This window comes from Lepeophtheirus salmonis, chromosome 4 (assembly GCF_016086655.4).
Source record: "Lepeophtheirus salmonis chromosome 4, UVic_Lsal_1.4, whole genome shotgun sequence".
NCBI lineage: Eukaryota > Metazoa > Arthropoda > Copepoda > Siphonostomatoida > Caligidae > Lepeophtheirus > Lepeophtheirus salmonis.
The window spans coordinates 27,504,937-27,521,273 of NC_052134.2; the positions used below are offsets into that span (position 1 = coordinate 27,504,937).

The 16,337-nt window shown below is 27.5% G+C and overlaps 1 protein-coding gene across 3 annotated transcripts in view; it reads right to left on the reverse strand.

Annotated features, from left to right (window-relative positions):
* The window catches only part of LOC121116731 (neurotrimin), a 103,467-nt gene that overhangs the window by 62,597 nt on the left and 24,533 nt on the right, over positions 1 to 16,337 (reverse strand). The gene's annotated exons all lie outside the window — the stretch shown is intronic.

Sequence of the window (16,337 nt, forward strand, 5' to 3'; positions counted from 1 at the left end):
AATAGTGAGATTAACATAGAGAAAAAAAAATAATTAATTGTATTTTCTGTGAATAGGAATCAGCATAAATTTTAATTGAAAAATATATTATTTACAGTTGAGCATCACTTAACATTAAATGTATGTAAATACCCAGAATGGAGTTGTTTGTAATTACATACTATGTAATAAATTAACTTTTACTATAAATGTCACAATAGTTTTTTCTGTTGTTTTTTGTAAACAAAAAAAAGAATAAAGCTCCAAGAAGTAGTACTATGACCATTTATTTTTAATATTTTTATTTCATTTCATATGTCTTATTTTGAATTTGTGTGTGGATGAAGTTAATTTATGTTTACATCATTTAAACTCATTTAATGATTTATGCTTTTAAAGAGTATCATGCAATGTTCAATGTTTGAAAACAAAAGCACTTTACTTCTATATAATATTCATAAATTTCTTGTGCATTTTTATTAATCCTTGGTAACTTTCCTAAAATACTCCTGTAATATTCTATGCTTGTCTTATTTTTGCTCCATCTTTTGCATCAAATTCTTAATCTATAATGTAACATGTTCCGTATAGGCATACAATGATTTAAATCCCACTAAATAACAACTAACGACATATGACCCAAGTTTAAGTTGTACTTTGTTTACAAAAGTTACTAAAAGAACTCAAATGCAAAAATTTATCATCATTTTTTATTGGGCACTAAATATACCGATCACTGAGGAAGTTGAATAATGAGATTATACTTTTTAATTATTCCCAAAACAATTTACGCTACTATAGCGGACAGTGGAATCATTTTTGTATCTATCAACTATTACTAGTTTAAATATTAAATTAAATTTCTAGTCAGACATATCGGAATTCATTTCTTAATGTTTAGGAGTGAGTTAATACTTGTTTTAAAACTAAAAACTTTTACCGCCACAGCCAATCATCTGTAGATTGATATGGAAGATGCACTTATCAAGCTTTCATGTGCCCAAACAATAAAAATAGATTTTGATTCAAAAATACTTGACGATTCTCGATTTCTAAGGTGAAAGAGTATCCACTTCTGGCTAAAGCGTCTCTAAATTTACTTATATCATTTTGGCCCAATTTCATTATGGAGGAAGACGTTTTCTATATTAACTTATTTCAAAATAAATATAGATTGGGGCTTAACTTGTAAGATGACCTTAAAGTAGCTGCGTACAAAATTCAACCTGAAATAGACCTGTTTTGCTCAAAGTACAGTGCATATCCGTCAAATTAAGACCTTGATTTGTTAATAAACCTATTTGCAGAACTGCAGCCTGTAATTTTATTTGTTTGTGAGTCTCAATTTTGACTTTATGTACTGTAAAAAAAAATGAACTGTTAGTATAAAAATGTTTCATAGTAGTAAATATATAGCTGATTTTATATGTATAATATATTCTATTTTTTTTTGGTTCTAATTTTTATTTTTTTCCTATATTTATTAATGTAAGTATAAATACAAAGAATATTTTAATCAATAAATTCAGTTACCTTATTTTATTTGCCTTTAAGTAATCTATTTGCTTCAAATGCAATTCAAATTTTATATTCATCTCTCAATGAGAGGTGTGGGGGTTGCAAATTGTCTAGCAACAAATTTTAAGGGTCGAGTTAAAAAAAAATGCAAACACTGCACTAGGGGTCTATATGGAATGCTGTAAGAAGCTACGTGACTTTTTTTTTATTTTTGTAGATGGTGGCAACTTCTTTCTTCAAAAACCTAACCTTATCGGTTTATGATCTCCAAACTTGGGAACCCCCTCATTACCAGACTGATCACCACTGGAGTATAGAATATAAAGCTTCGTTTAGAAGAATGCCTGTGAAGTCCCTACAGCTATGTTAATTTTCTAATGGTCTCCATTGGGAAGGAATGCGAAATAGCCAATGACCACATCATTAAAGTGTGATAGGCCTTCAGGCCTATACTGAATGCCATGGTGGCTACAGAAGGAGGACATTTTAAGAAATAATTGTTGTATATAAGATACCAGTACGTACCAGTATTACATATTTTATTTCGAATTATATTATTGATGTATAAATAACTACAGAATTTATTAAAACTTATCGACAGTCAACATTTGAAGTTATTTCATCTCTTTGGTCATTATAAATAGATTATGTTCTCCTTCCACCATAATACAACTAACTCGGGAATCCTCATCCTGATTCCCTTATTTTATGCTTCTTCCTTATACGTACTCCATTTTTCCGTGTATACATTTTTTTTTTTTGACAATTAATTTTTTTTATGCATTTTCTAATTGACGACCCTTTGACAAACTTTAAACACGGGGATTTGATCTCTTTGCATGAAAAAAAATCAACTTAAGAGTAAAAAAAAACCTTACCCTCCAGACACCAGGAGTTTGGCATGATCAAAATAAAATATAAGCCTAGGTACGTAACTCAGAATTCAAAATAACTTTTATTTTATCTCTAAAGTCTGGATTTGTCTCCGTTTTTGGAATAACAATGGGCATAAATACAAATATAATATCATAATGTATAATTTCCCACATAAATACTCCTGATACATTTTCATATCGTTCTTGATAAAGTTCATTTAAATCTTATTATCAAAAACTAAAGGATTTACTTATACGCACTGTATATTAGTTAGGATGGACGTAAACATCTTGCTTTCATTGGCCAGCATAATTTTGAAAAATAATTGGGATCATTTTTGATTCTACGAGTAGCATTACACTCCTTCATACTTTTGTCATAAAACACTCAATTTATCATAAATTATTTGATAATTATGTATGTATTACTTGTGTATCATTACTCAAGAGCACTTTAAATTTTCCGGATCGTAAAAATATACATTGATCTAGTAATTTATAGTGTTATTGTTTTTTTGAGAAAATTGACTATTTAGAAGTGAACCATAGGCTATCAGGTCCAATAGATTTAATATTTGTCCATGTACAACCTACGCACATAAATCAGTGGAAAGCCATTCCTTCCAAAAACAAATTGTTTTAAAACGGTCAAACGAGTAATAGAATTTGAGACAAAAACAGAAAGAAACTATTTTTTTTACCTTGAATATACATATTGTCACTACATCTTTGTACAAAAAGAAAATATATACATTGTACGACCCATAAAAAAGTACGTATCGTATGAGTTTTCTTTGTTTTTACAATAGTGATTATTAGGCTATGTAGAACACACTGCTTTGAGTACTACTTATACATAAACACAAGACATTACGGTGTACTTTGTGTATATATATTACTCATAAAACACTACAGGTCTGTAATTATAGTCACAATTTATATTTTCCTTACAGTTTTCAAATGATATCACAAAAAATAAAATATCCGTAATTAAACTGACTCAATTTATTTACATTTATCCGAAAAACTGTCGACTCATTTCTTATATCCAGTAATATTTAATGCAGATGGCACAGTTATAGTTATACTAAATATATATCTGAATAATTTTGCTTCTATTAAATAGAAAAACAATTAACTTAAAGATATTATTTCCTTATTTATATTACTTTTTACTTCTGATAATAATACATTTTTGTTATTACTCAATAGGATTATTAAAAACTTTAATGTTTTGTTTTAATAATTGAAAATTACATTCATGAACCATGATATTTTTCAAAATCAGAGGAAAGTCAGAGTTCCATAAAATTCATTATATAATTATTCAACTTAATGAACCGGAGAATTATACTAGTCAAGATTTATAAAAAAGCTTGTTATTCCTTTTAATCTACATTTATCGTTAATACTTTTTAGTATATTTCTAAAACATTCAATTTGATTATATACAGTTCAATATTTACTTCTGACGATGCCTTGTTTAGTATTTATTAATAAATTTACCTCTTTGAAATCAAAAAATTAATGAATTATATCCATTGCTTTACTTTAAAATCGTTCTTTTGTTCTTCCTTGAAATTTCTTGGATAATAGTATATAGTAAACATTTGTATCCATTTAAAAAATACATATTCATTTTTAAAATGGGGAAAAGTTTTATTTTATTTTTATAAATTAATTTTTTTAAATAGAGATCTTGGCAACTTCAAATTCTATACATACTCGTATGTGCATACACAAAAATATTTTCATTGATTCAAACATAGTTTATGAGTTAGAATGTTTAAATGTACTATCAAATTTTATTCATTTACAACAAGAAATAGCAAAAGATATATAGTCCATTAAAAAAAGAGTAGTTATATATTTAAATATTAAATATTTGTACTTTAAAAATATAAACTCCCAATATTTTTTAAACATAATATTTCATTCAAATATACCTCTATTTTAATTGTTAAGATAAATTGAAATACTCCAAAATATTATTTCTATTTTAAAAAAATAGTTTTTAAATTTTTTGCACCTAGAAAAATGTATGAAATTCAAGGAACCTCTTCCCAAAAATGACTTATTATTAACTTGCATACTCTATAAATGTATTTGAAATGCTGTTAATGATAAACAGTTAAAAGTATTAAATTAGAGTATTACTCAAACTCGAAAAAGCTTCATAGTTTTCTCAAAATAGCTAGAACTTACTTTCAATATTCTTCTGGAAAATTATTTTTTTACTTTAACTCAAATTATCAAAACTCAAAGTTTTCCAATATTGATTATTCAAATTTATATTGACACTTAAATGGTGGTTTAAAACTACTAACACTTCTTTCATATTAAAAATAGAAAATGAAAGAGAGTTCATCTATTAAAAAAGAAAAACTCCTTTTATAATATTTCGAAATTCTCAAATGATCGCACTCTAAAATTGCTTTATTGTCCTAACTTGAATTGACAAAAAACTTAAAAACTCGCCCGAATTTGAAAATTCTGAATGAGTCCAATACTTATAACATAGGAGAACAATTAAGGGGGTGAGGGGGAGTATTTGGTAAAAATGAAAGGAAGACAATAATACAATTTATCTATAAGTGCAGAATCTAAAACTGATCTAAGTTTTTCTCATGAGTGTTCCCCTGTGTAATTAGTATTAAACAGCCGTGTTAAGTCAATCTGCAGTATCAGCAAACAATGTATGCACTTATAAATCCAGGATGGGTAACAACCTGTGGTGTAAGACCTATAGATAGGACAGGTATTGGAGCCGGATCCAAAGTATCCAGGAAATATATGAAAAACTTGTACTTCCATAAAAGATCCAAAATCTGAACTGGCTTAGGATACTTAAACTCTTTATGGGTCTTAAAAAGTTTATGATTTAAAATAATTCTAATCTTGATGTTGCGAGTCCAATGGCATAATAATAATAACTAATAATTATGCTGTATTAGTATTTAGTTGTTCATTGTTTCAGATTAGTAAAAATGTAACCGTAATTCAGATCCTATTATATTACGGTACAAACTTCGGGTAAAATTTTTCTAAAATATAAGACAAGTGTCTATTTAATTTTAGTTTTTAAATCCGAAATTTACCCAAATCTTTACAGCTAAAGTTATTTATCTCTAGTTCAAAAAAAAAAAAAAATAAAGGAAGGTAGTAAACACTGTCATATAAGTATTATTTCTCAAATTTACAACTTCTGATTGCCTTAACGGTAAAAAATAACTCTTAATGGTAGTAGTAGTAATGAATTACTAAAAAACCAGAAACCTTTAAAATTTGTGGATAAAGACAAAGATCAGATGTGGATTTTAACCTTCTGAACTTCAATTAAAATCCAATTGGTAGAAATTGTGTTCCTCAGTGTCATTTTGTTGATGAATATAAATATACTTTATAAAAACCATTCCAGCTTGTTTTTGGGTTAACAAATCATTTTTGTTATTTGACAGTCCCTCAGGCTCTGTTTAATCTATGATAAAAGGGGAAGATTTATTGCAAAAGAGGGTCTGTCAATGCTTTAATATCCGTATGATTGACAGAAATACTATAAGGGGCTAAAGTGGAATTGTTTTATCAATAAATATTTATTTAATATGAAAAAATATTGAAAACAACAAAAAAAGGCGTGTCTCATCAATCAAAGAAGAAAAAGGTTATTAATTATTAATGATGGACCTATTTTTTTCTTTCTGAAGGTTCTTTTATAGTCCCATCTATTAAATAAATATATATATATATCAGTAGAGGAAAGGGAGGGATTTCTGGAAAAGAAAAAAAAGGTATAAAGTATCATACTGCTGCATCAAAATTAATCATGAAAATAAATTTAACAACAATTTATCAAACTCATTGGGGAATTAATTACTTCTATATGAAGCCACACCCTCAAAATATATTAATGAACAACATCATTGAAGGTTATTTCTGAGGTACTTACATTTAAAAAGTAACATTCTTTTACTTACTTAGATATTATTTGCATACTTAATCTGAAATTCACAAGCAAAAAAGATTATTTGTAGGTGGCTATAGTTAAGTGAGGTATCGCCGTGGGTACTATGGACTTAATAAATACTACCTATGTTAACATTACCTATCTGTTAAATTTATAAAAATGCATTTTATTCGTTTAAAAATTAATTTTAAAACAAATATTTCAGTTACCTCCTGCAACAGTATTTCTGCTTATATACAATTCTTTGTTTATCTTGATAATGCATGTTTAGGATTTATTCGTTTATTGAGCAAACTTATAAATCGAAGTTTAGCGAATTTCAATAACAATTCCTTTGTGTTTCCTTTTGATTTCTAGGATTCTTTTTTTTTATATCAGTACAAAATTAAAGATATTACAGGTAATATTTTATATTATACACGCTACCTCATCAAAAATTGATCGGTATTAATTTAATTTCCAAAATTAACATATAGTAATGAATATTTTATATAAATTTTATCAAAATAAATTTTAATGTTTTTATTTTTAGAATAAAAAAACTAATTTGTGAGTTCACGAACTCATGTTGCTCAGATTATTCAAATAATGGATTTTTTTTTCTCGATGTCTTATATTCATACAAGTAGTTTTAACATTTAATTGATATTCCTTTCCAAAATTTATGGAATATTTAATAAAATGAACTTTATTTTTTGGGCTTTTTTTTACTTACTTAAATAATACTTTAATAAAAATATTAATGACTAACAGAAGGATGATTAATTATAGAGGGATAATTATCAGTTACACTATCAAAATAGGACATAGCCAGGAGGCATCTGTACAATATATAGCTTTTATAATAGTCTATCCGGCATCTCTATCAAAAGATGTTATATGAACGTCTTTCAGCACTATTACGTACTTTACAATAAATGAAAACCTTCTAATGATTTATCCAGCTCCCCATTTTGATAATTTTTCAACGTACTCATTCTAAATGTACTTTCTGCATATAATGTTACAAAAAGAACACTACATTTTATGATCGTTTTATTAATGAATAGTGTAAAAAAACAATTATGTATTTGTCATGTCTTTTCTGTTGATAGATTTTATATAGCAAATGATTTTTTTCCCCTTATATGTTTTTGATTCTAAGTTGCGGGAGAGTCTAAAGAGTAAATATATGTGCTCTGATGCACCTATTCTCAAAAATATAGAGTCTTTATCTCGTTATGTAAATTATACTTATGAAATATGTTTCGGGATATTAATATTTAATGATATCACTCAACCTACCTTTCTTTAAAAAGAGAAAGGGGAAAAGGTTACACAATCAATTCAGAGTTTAATAATTTTTCATTTCATAAAAGTCTTGTGGCGACTTGAATTGAGCAAGTCGATAAATTAGAAAAGATATATAAATAAGAAACTACGGAAGGTCCATTTCTATATTTCGATTCAATGAAATACTTTAAACGAGTACTTCGTGTATTACTGAAGTACTATTACAGAATTATTTTGGTAATTTTGTTTGCTTTATAAGTACTACCGAGCCAATATTTTTTAGTAACTGTAAAATTGTCTAATTTCTTACAAAAACGTGGTGCACATTTATATATGTGTAGTCCGTCTCCTTAGATATTGGAAGTAAATGAAGCTGACTTGCATTTTCTCAAATTTGATAATCAACTGACCATTTGAGTTAAGTGGAATCGAATTCATGATTGTTCAATCGGTAAAACACTATTTAATGATAAAAAGTTGTTGAAAGCTTAACAAGAGCTCAATTCATTTCAACCAATCCACAATCATGCAATACCTACTTCGAAGGGGCAAGAGAAGTCATTGCCCACTTTAAGATGTATTTAGTGTATATTTCCATGTATGTAATGGAATAACGTCGTATATATATATTTTTTTGTTTGAGTCAATAAAAACAACTGCTAACTTCCCTTCCTTTACAAGATAACTTTTAAGGAATAACAATGTGCTCATGGTTGAAAAGTTATATATTGCAATCCATAATATAAATGAATTTAATTTTGTATAGACTATGTTTTGCATTTATGTCTCATTTACACCTCAATAACGCCAGTAAAAGGAACAATATAGTTATATATTTAATGGCGTAATATAAATTAGCATAATGACACTATAGTTTTCTTGAAGCTTTATATCTTTCATTTAATGAGTAGACACTTACCTAAAAAAAAAAAAAAAAATCAGGATAAGAAATTTTAAGTAATGAAAGGATTTATAGATTTTAAAATAAATTTGGTAGAAAATGAATAAAAATACGATTATAGTAAAAAAAAAATTATCTCACCATTTCAAAAAAAGAAAAAGACGATAAAGATTTATAAAGGGAAACAAAAGTACGATATACACTTTAACTTCATTTATGTAAGCACAATATCCATATTGAAATAATTAAACAAATAATTTAAGTTACAACCCTGTACAAATCCCTCGAATATACATAAGCCCTTTTCGCTCAAAAAGATGCTTGATAAAAAAAAAAAAATATATATATATATGTATAGTGAACTTATTTTTGTTAATAACATACAAATGTCATTGCTAATATATATTTGAATAGTTGTTACATTTATAAAAATACGTTCTATTTACTATATTTATAAAAATACGTTCTATTTACTATATTTATAAAAATACGTTCTATTTACTATATTTATAAAAATACGTTCTATAATTTACCAAATTTATAAATGCATTTGTTCCTTATTTGAAAAAAATGTTTTGATGTAAAATATATCCTTAGTTCAATATGGGGTCACTTTTTCTATATGATGCAATCTGTGATATCAGACAAAAAGTTTTAAACAAAAGAATAACATTGCTCTAGCGTTTAATAACTATTAGTTTCATTATAAAAATACAATAAGATAACATCTACTACTAGCCTTTAACCCCCGAAATATAATTTTTTTTAGATCAGTAGTAAAGTATAGACTATTACTACTTCATTCATAATCATACTTAAGGAACGAACATAAAAGGAATTTAATTTTTTTACCCGGAATTAATATACTATGTTTTCTTAAACTAAATTTCCCTAATCTTTTTGAGACGTTGTCAACTAACGTATTCTTGGCTCTGATGGGGCCCTGTGAAATTTTCAAATAAATGATATAAACTATCATTCATCGACTCAGGTTTTTTATATTTGAAAAATATTTTTGTTTACTTTTTGAAAATAGCTCTTTTTATAGATCGATACTTTCTTATTTATTCTCTTTAAATGAAAAGTCATTTTAGTAGAGAGTGCAACGAGGAAATTTTCGGCGATCAAGTAGCAAAACCAAAACCTTAATAAGTTCTTAGTACAAAAAGTTATGAAAAATGCTATGGAAAAAACTTTTATTAATCAAATTTGGCCAGAATTATTCAATATGACCGCCTCCACACAAGGTCAGAACTCGGCGCAGATTGCCACAATACATCAGCGGACATATTAACCCATTGTTTCTTGCACATTTATGTGTGATGTCTTCTAATCTTGGCCTCCATGGAATTGAGAAATGTTTCATCTCACTTCAAACCATTTTTTCCACTTCATATCTTCCTTTTGACTCACTCCCTATTTTCCTCGGCCACCCAGATGTTCCGTAATGACCTCAAGGCCACGCCGAAAATGTATGACAGGAGAAACATCCATATCAAGAAGATTTGAAACCCTTTGCCTTTTTGATTCCTGTTCACTTATTTTTTGTCCGATTTTGAATAAATTAAAACAATGACCAAGAAAAACAGCACATGTATCGAACCATAGCTTGATATGTCCCCTGAAACCTTAATTAGTACAAAAAACAGTAACTATGCAGAAAATTTCCATGTCGGCCTCTGTAAATATCTTTTAATTTTTTTAATAAACCTGTGCCGGTCCCTAGTAAAGAAAAAGCCAGGGACTTTCTACAATGCCCATTCTAAAACCTACCCTTCCACTAGTGAAAAAAAAATATTCGAATAACAAACTTTTTTTTTTAATTCGTCACAAGTTTACATCAGACATCAGTTTATTTTAACCAAATACTAGTTTTTTAAATATATTAAAACGAAAATAGAATTCAGTATAGATTAAGCCATACTGGGGATGCTCCAAGAAGCTAATTTGCAAATTAGCAATTAATCGGTCGATTACACATTGCATCAAAATTCAAGACTATGAAAGTCTATTGACTAAAACCCACTTTTTTCATTGATATTTTAGCCATAAAACACAAACATGATTCTTGAAATTTTCAATTGCAGTAATTTTGCCCTTTAAACGTTTTTAAAGTACAATGTTGATTTGGAACCATATTTTGAAATGAAATAAATATATAGATGAAAATAAAATACAATAAAAATGAATAAAAAAAAATTGCAGCATTCAAAATATAATAAAATATTTATTATATTATTTGAAATACAATTGCTACAAAGTGGTTTTAATTATGCAAAAATCAAATGATTTTCGTTTTTTTTGCAAAGTAATATTTTCTGCATTTTGTTTTCAATTGTATTATATTATAGTTAATAAAGGTAATATATAGTAATATAGGTAAACTAAAAATAGTTCGATTTTAAGTGATTTTTTCAATTTAACTTTTAATTTTCTTTTAGAATATTGAATTTATACGTACTGTAAGTAAATGCAATGGAAATAAATCATATTTAAATTGCAATTAATCTTCATTGTTCTTAATATTAATTATTTATCACGATTTGTCAAATAATCGAATGATTTCAATATAATTTTCTAAACTAATAATAGCTAACCCACGATGAGGCTTAGCTAGCTGCATTTGCCGAATCAGCTATTTAACGTTTGATCCTTTAAGAAGTCTATATGTTTATTTATAAATAGTGTTTTGATTTTTTTTTATTAAATGTTATCTAAATAAACAAAAATACTTTAAAACGATAACTTTGTTAAGGTATTATTATTTAATTAAAAACATCCTTTTCTTTTTTTTAGAATGATTTAAATGAATTATTGTGAAAATACAAGCTTATATATAACTAAAGCAGTTTATTATTCACTGCTTTCGTCAAATTTTGTTTATAAATTAATTAAAAAGCTCTAGTTGTCTCTCAAAGAGAAGAAAGTACATATAACATGCTGTGTTACAAGTCCAAAGGTTTTTTTATAAGCACAAAGGTAAAAATAATATGCTAATATTTTTTTTCCAGTTATCTAATTTAAACCCATATGAAAACTGAAAGTACTGTTGATAGAATATTAGTTTTATGTCTCTAAATACATATTTATTATTCCTTTTTCAGACTTATTGCTAAATATTTGAGTACTTTTTCTATATTCAATTTGACAAAAAAATCTAGGATTTTACTTTTACGAACTACATCACAGTAATTTGGTATAACCAACTAAATGTCTTACTAATTTCTTTACTATGTTATTGAAAAAAATAACATTGGTAGCGTAGCAATATATATTATTTAGTGAACTTAAAGGTATAACACAAGCCATAGATACATTTACAGTTATTAAATATTATATTGTTATGCACAACACATGCATTTTGTTTGGGTTTATTGTACTGTTGTTATAAGACAACCATTAGTTTGAAATTTTTTTTTATTAATATTATTTTCCATCTTCTACATTTAGTTCAACTGAATTTATTGAAATATCATGTGAACAAATAAAGATGTTTTGACGAAAAATAATACCAGTTGATCTATCACACCCACACAGATGTCAATATCCTAAAAAATTCAAACATGTCCAACTTTTGATGTGTCCATTAAAACTTAACAATATTTTAAGAATATGAAGGTATCTCAATATTATTAACAGCCATTTTTTTTAGAAAAATCAAAAATTATAAACCTAAAAAGTTTTTCTTTTTTCAAATGTGGTAAAATAATCATATTCAGTAACTTACCAAATATTCAAAACTTATTTTTGATAAATCATTATAAAATTTGAAAAACAGTTTCAAAATCTTCACTACCAAACAAACAAACAAAAAATTCGTTTCAAAAACAATCGCAGGTTCTAATTTTAATAATGATACATTTTTATCCCTTGGGTGAGAAAAAGGAATAGTTATTTTTACTTTATAATTACAATTATTTAACAAATAATTAATTATTGCAGTGGGACTAATTTATCTTAATTGTAATTGGAGTGATCTAAACCTAAAAAGGTTGTTCAAAATTACTGCCTCATCAACTTTTTAATCTTTATTTGAGGTTTATTGAGGAAATTAAAATATCTTCCCCCACCCAAGTTAGTAACTAAGAACATACGTTCAAAACCCGCCTACATCATGGTATGGATTGGCCGCAGATGCCAAAAGAATAACTTCTTTTCTGTATTTCTGCAAAATATAAAATCAACTAGGATACACCTACTTGGACTGTCAAACCCCATGTATTGAAGCGGAGATAACAGTGATTCAATCCTGCTTCCCCTAAGAAAGAACATTCGCCCAAAATGCCAAAAAAATCGATTTATAGCTTGTGAATTTTTCTATGTAGCATATGGTGGACGGGAATACCAAGTTTTTCCAAGAGTTAACAAGGATGAGTAGATGGAAGCTGCAGAGACTATGTGTGTTAGATATAATTGTATTTATTAGAGACTTAAGGACGATAGGATTGTATAAATTCTTGATACTTATATTATATTTTCCTTGCTTCATCAATCGGGGTTTTTCTGTGTCTCTTTTTTTCAAGCCAGGTATTACTCAATTTAGTAAGAGACGATAAGTTAGAATAACGTGAATAATGAGTAATCTACATATAAGAATAAAGTATAAATTTTTTGACAATGTTAAATTTTTGTAGAGTTATATTAATATAGAAAGAACATAAATTCAACAACAACAAAAAAAAAGCAACAGTGCCAATTGTTTATTTTCTCTTTTAAATATCTTATAACCGTGTTTTATCTTGACTGGAAATAACTTGGTTTCCTGTAAAAAATTGCAAAGTTACAACTTGAACAAAGAAGACAAGTATTTCCAAATATACACCCACTAAACAAAAATCCCATTCATTTTTCAAACACAAAGACTTGATTGACATTCAGAGCTCAGCTTTTATGAATATAAAAATGTTTTATTGAGTGATAAATGTATGTATAAAATTATACGTAAATCCTAACAATAAACACAGAATAAGGCTTTTTTTTACTATAAAAGATGAAACTGTATGGACCTTACTTGGTTTCTGCATAGATATATAAATATGTGTATTTGTATTTTCAGGTGCTATTTAAACAAGGGAAAATAAATCAAATGAAGAAAAGAACAACAAATGTAAGTTCTTGTATACGTACATTGATGGATACATAAATCTTAATTACATTAAACATGATGTCAGTTTCAAGATGGAACAAATAAAGAATTGTAGGTACTGTTCGAAAGAGGTAAATACATGATGAAAATAAGAAATATATATATAAACAATATTTTGGGTAGATCTGTTCAAATATTAACTTTTTTTCCAAACCTTTTAATGTTTGATTTTTTCCCGTTCTCTCAGGTCTATAAAAACTAAATATACCCCTAATTTGGATTTAGGACCATGATTATACCTGCCGCGTAGACCTTGAAAATTTATTGTTAGTGGCTCTAAATAAAAAGGCAAAAATAAGGTTATTGTTTTTATTGTTTTGACTATAAATTTGCAATGGCTTATCGTAGAGCATTGATATTCATATCAAATCAAAGCCAATAAACTGTGCTTCTATTTGTATAACTATAGTATTACCCCTTTATTTGTGCCCATGGGTACATTTTACCCCAGATATAAAAATGGTTTTTTTTAAATTTTTTTATTACTATCTTGACATATATGTATAAAAAATAGAATACAATAAATTAAAGTACATTTAACTTTTAAGGAAAATTTACAAAAATATTGAACATTGTAAGAATTGCACTGTTAAAAGTTTTGCTCTACTAGTCTCCTCAGTATGAGTAAGGGAAATTCCTTAGTGTTCCTTTCATAACAATTTTCACTGAACTTCAACAATGTAAGGCTATGTTAGACTTATTGGAAATATAGAGCCTTAAAAACAACGTTGTTGATCTATGACTTGACACAAAAGCTAGCAATAATGGCATCAACAACGGTACAGCAAAACTGATTATACACAAAATTGGGTGAAAAGTTTTTACACTACTTGCAGTCATCATATATCAGAGGAGATAATTGGAGGAGGATATGAAGTTATTTTGAGCAAGAGTCAGGGCCCAGACAATACAATGTTTGGTAAACTAAATGAAGTTTGGTCCATTTTAGATAGGGACAATCCAAGAATTTTAGCCAATGTTGAAAATGATTAGGACCCAACGAAGAAAAGATCAAATAATGCCAGTTACAATTTTTATAGAAGACATCTCCAATGGCAGACTTAAGATAAGAAGTGGATCCGTCCCTGATTATTCTCGGTAAGAAATCTATGCGATGTATTAATTCGACCAAGACCGGTGCAATTAATCACGATCGTTAGATTGCCAAGAATACATATGCTATGATAATGCTAATGTTTTGAAATTGACTAAAATACGAAAAGGACACCATCATTAAACTAGGAGAATAAATAAATTCCTGTCTATTTTTATACAAAGCATTGAATAACAGCAAAATCTGCTGCTGATGCTTCTATCCACAATTTGCAATTATTTAAAAACATGCTTCACTATCAACATATTGATAATGAGCATGAAAACTTTTTTTTCTGAAGAAAATGAGAAATCATAGTTGGTATATGACACAGGAATTAGTACCATTGACCTTGTTCACTTCACATGAGACCATGCCAATATTATATTCTTTTTTTTTTAAGTATAGAGTTATTAGCATCGATCCAGAGAAAAATGAATTTCTTGTATTTTATTCTATTTTTGCATTCATATGCGTCAAGATAATAATAACTTAGAAGAATACTTAAAAAGACAGGGGAAAAGTATTAAGAAACAAGTATTTTTTAAATCTGGGTTTAAATTTACCCAAGGGCACATATAAAGTGGTAACAATATATTTAAAAAATTCCAGGACTGTTTATAGGCTTTGATTTGATACTCATATCAATGCTATACGATAAGCCATTATGAAGCTACAGTCAAAAGAATATAAGCAATCATGTTATTTTTTCCCTTTTTCAGAGCCACCTACAATACATTTTCAAGGATCATGCAGCAGCCATAGCTGCGGTTTAAAATCCAAATGACTAGTATATTTAGTTTCAGTAGACCTTGAAGAATGGGAAAAAAACAAATATTAAAAGGTTTGAAAAAAAAGTTAAAATATTAACAGGTCTAATGAAGGAGAGGCTGGGGACATTTTTTCTTTTTTGATTGGCTCAATCAATCCATGTTTGTTATACTTATACTCATCAAATTTTAACACATTATATCATATATGTGTTTTATTGTTTTAATCTTTTGAAGATTTTACTAATCAATAGTCCAAACGACTCGTCAAATGTTACGAATGTACCTGTGTATAATGTTGTGATGGTCTTTATTTAGAACTGAATAGTGCAGCCCCTTTTAGTTCAGTTAAAGTCCACTTCATTTCTGCATATCAGACCAAACAACTCACAAAGTTTAGTCCTATATAACGTCAATTAAATTTATTTATTCTTTCTTTAATCAATTCTAGTACTGGGAGTCATAAAGACCTACAGTTATAAGAACTGGTCCTAAGGACTGATTGAACCAGTCCTAAGACTGAACTGGATTGGACTATACCAAATAAATAAACACCAACACAACTCTACTTGTAGATGGTTGGAAGAGTTTAAAAAATCGAATTTGGGTTAGAAATTAAGTAAAACTAGACTTTATTACTTTTTGATAAATAATTAATTAGACTTTTGACGATGTTGAAAAATTAAATTTCAACGTAAAGAGTGTAATCACATTAGTCCGTTTTCGGTAAATGTTTGTTTTTCAGAACAAATACTGCTCCAATTACCAAATTTACCAATGACCCAAAATGAAACTACGCTTACCTCTCTAAAACTTCCA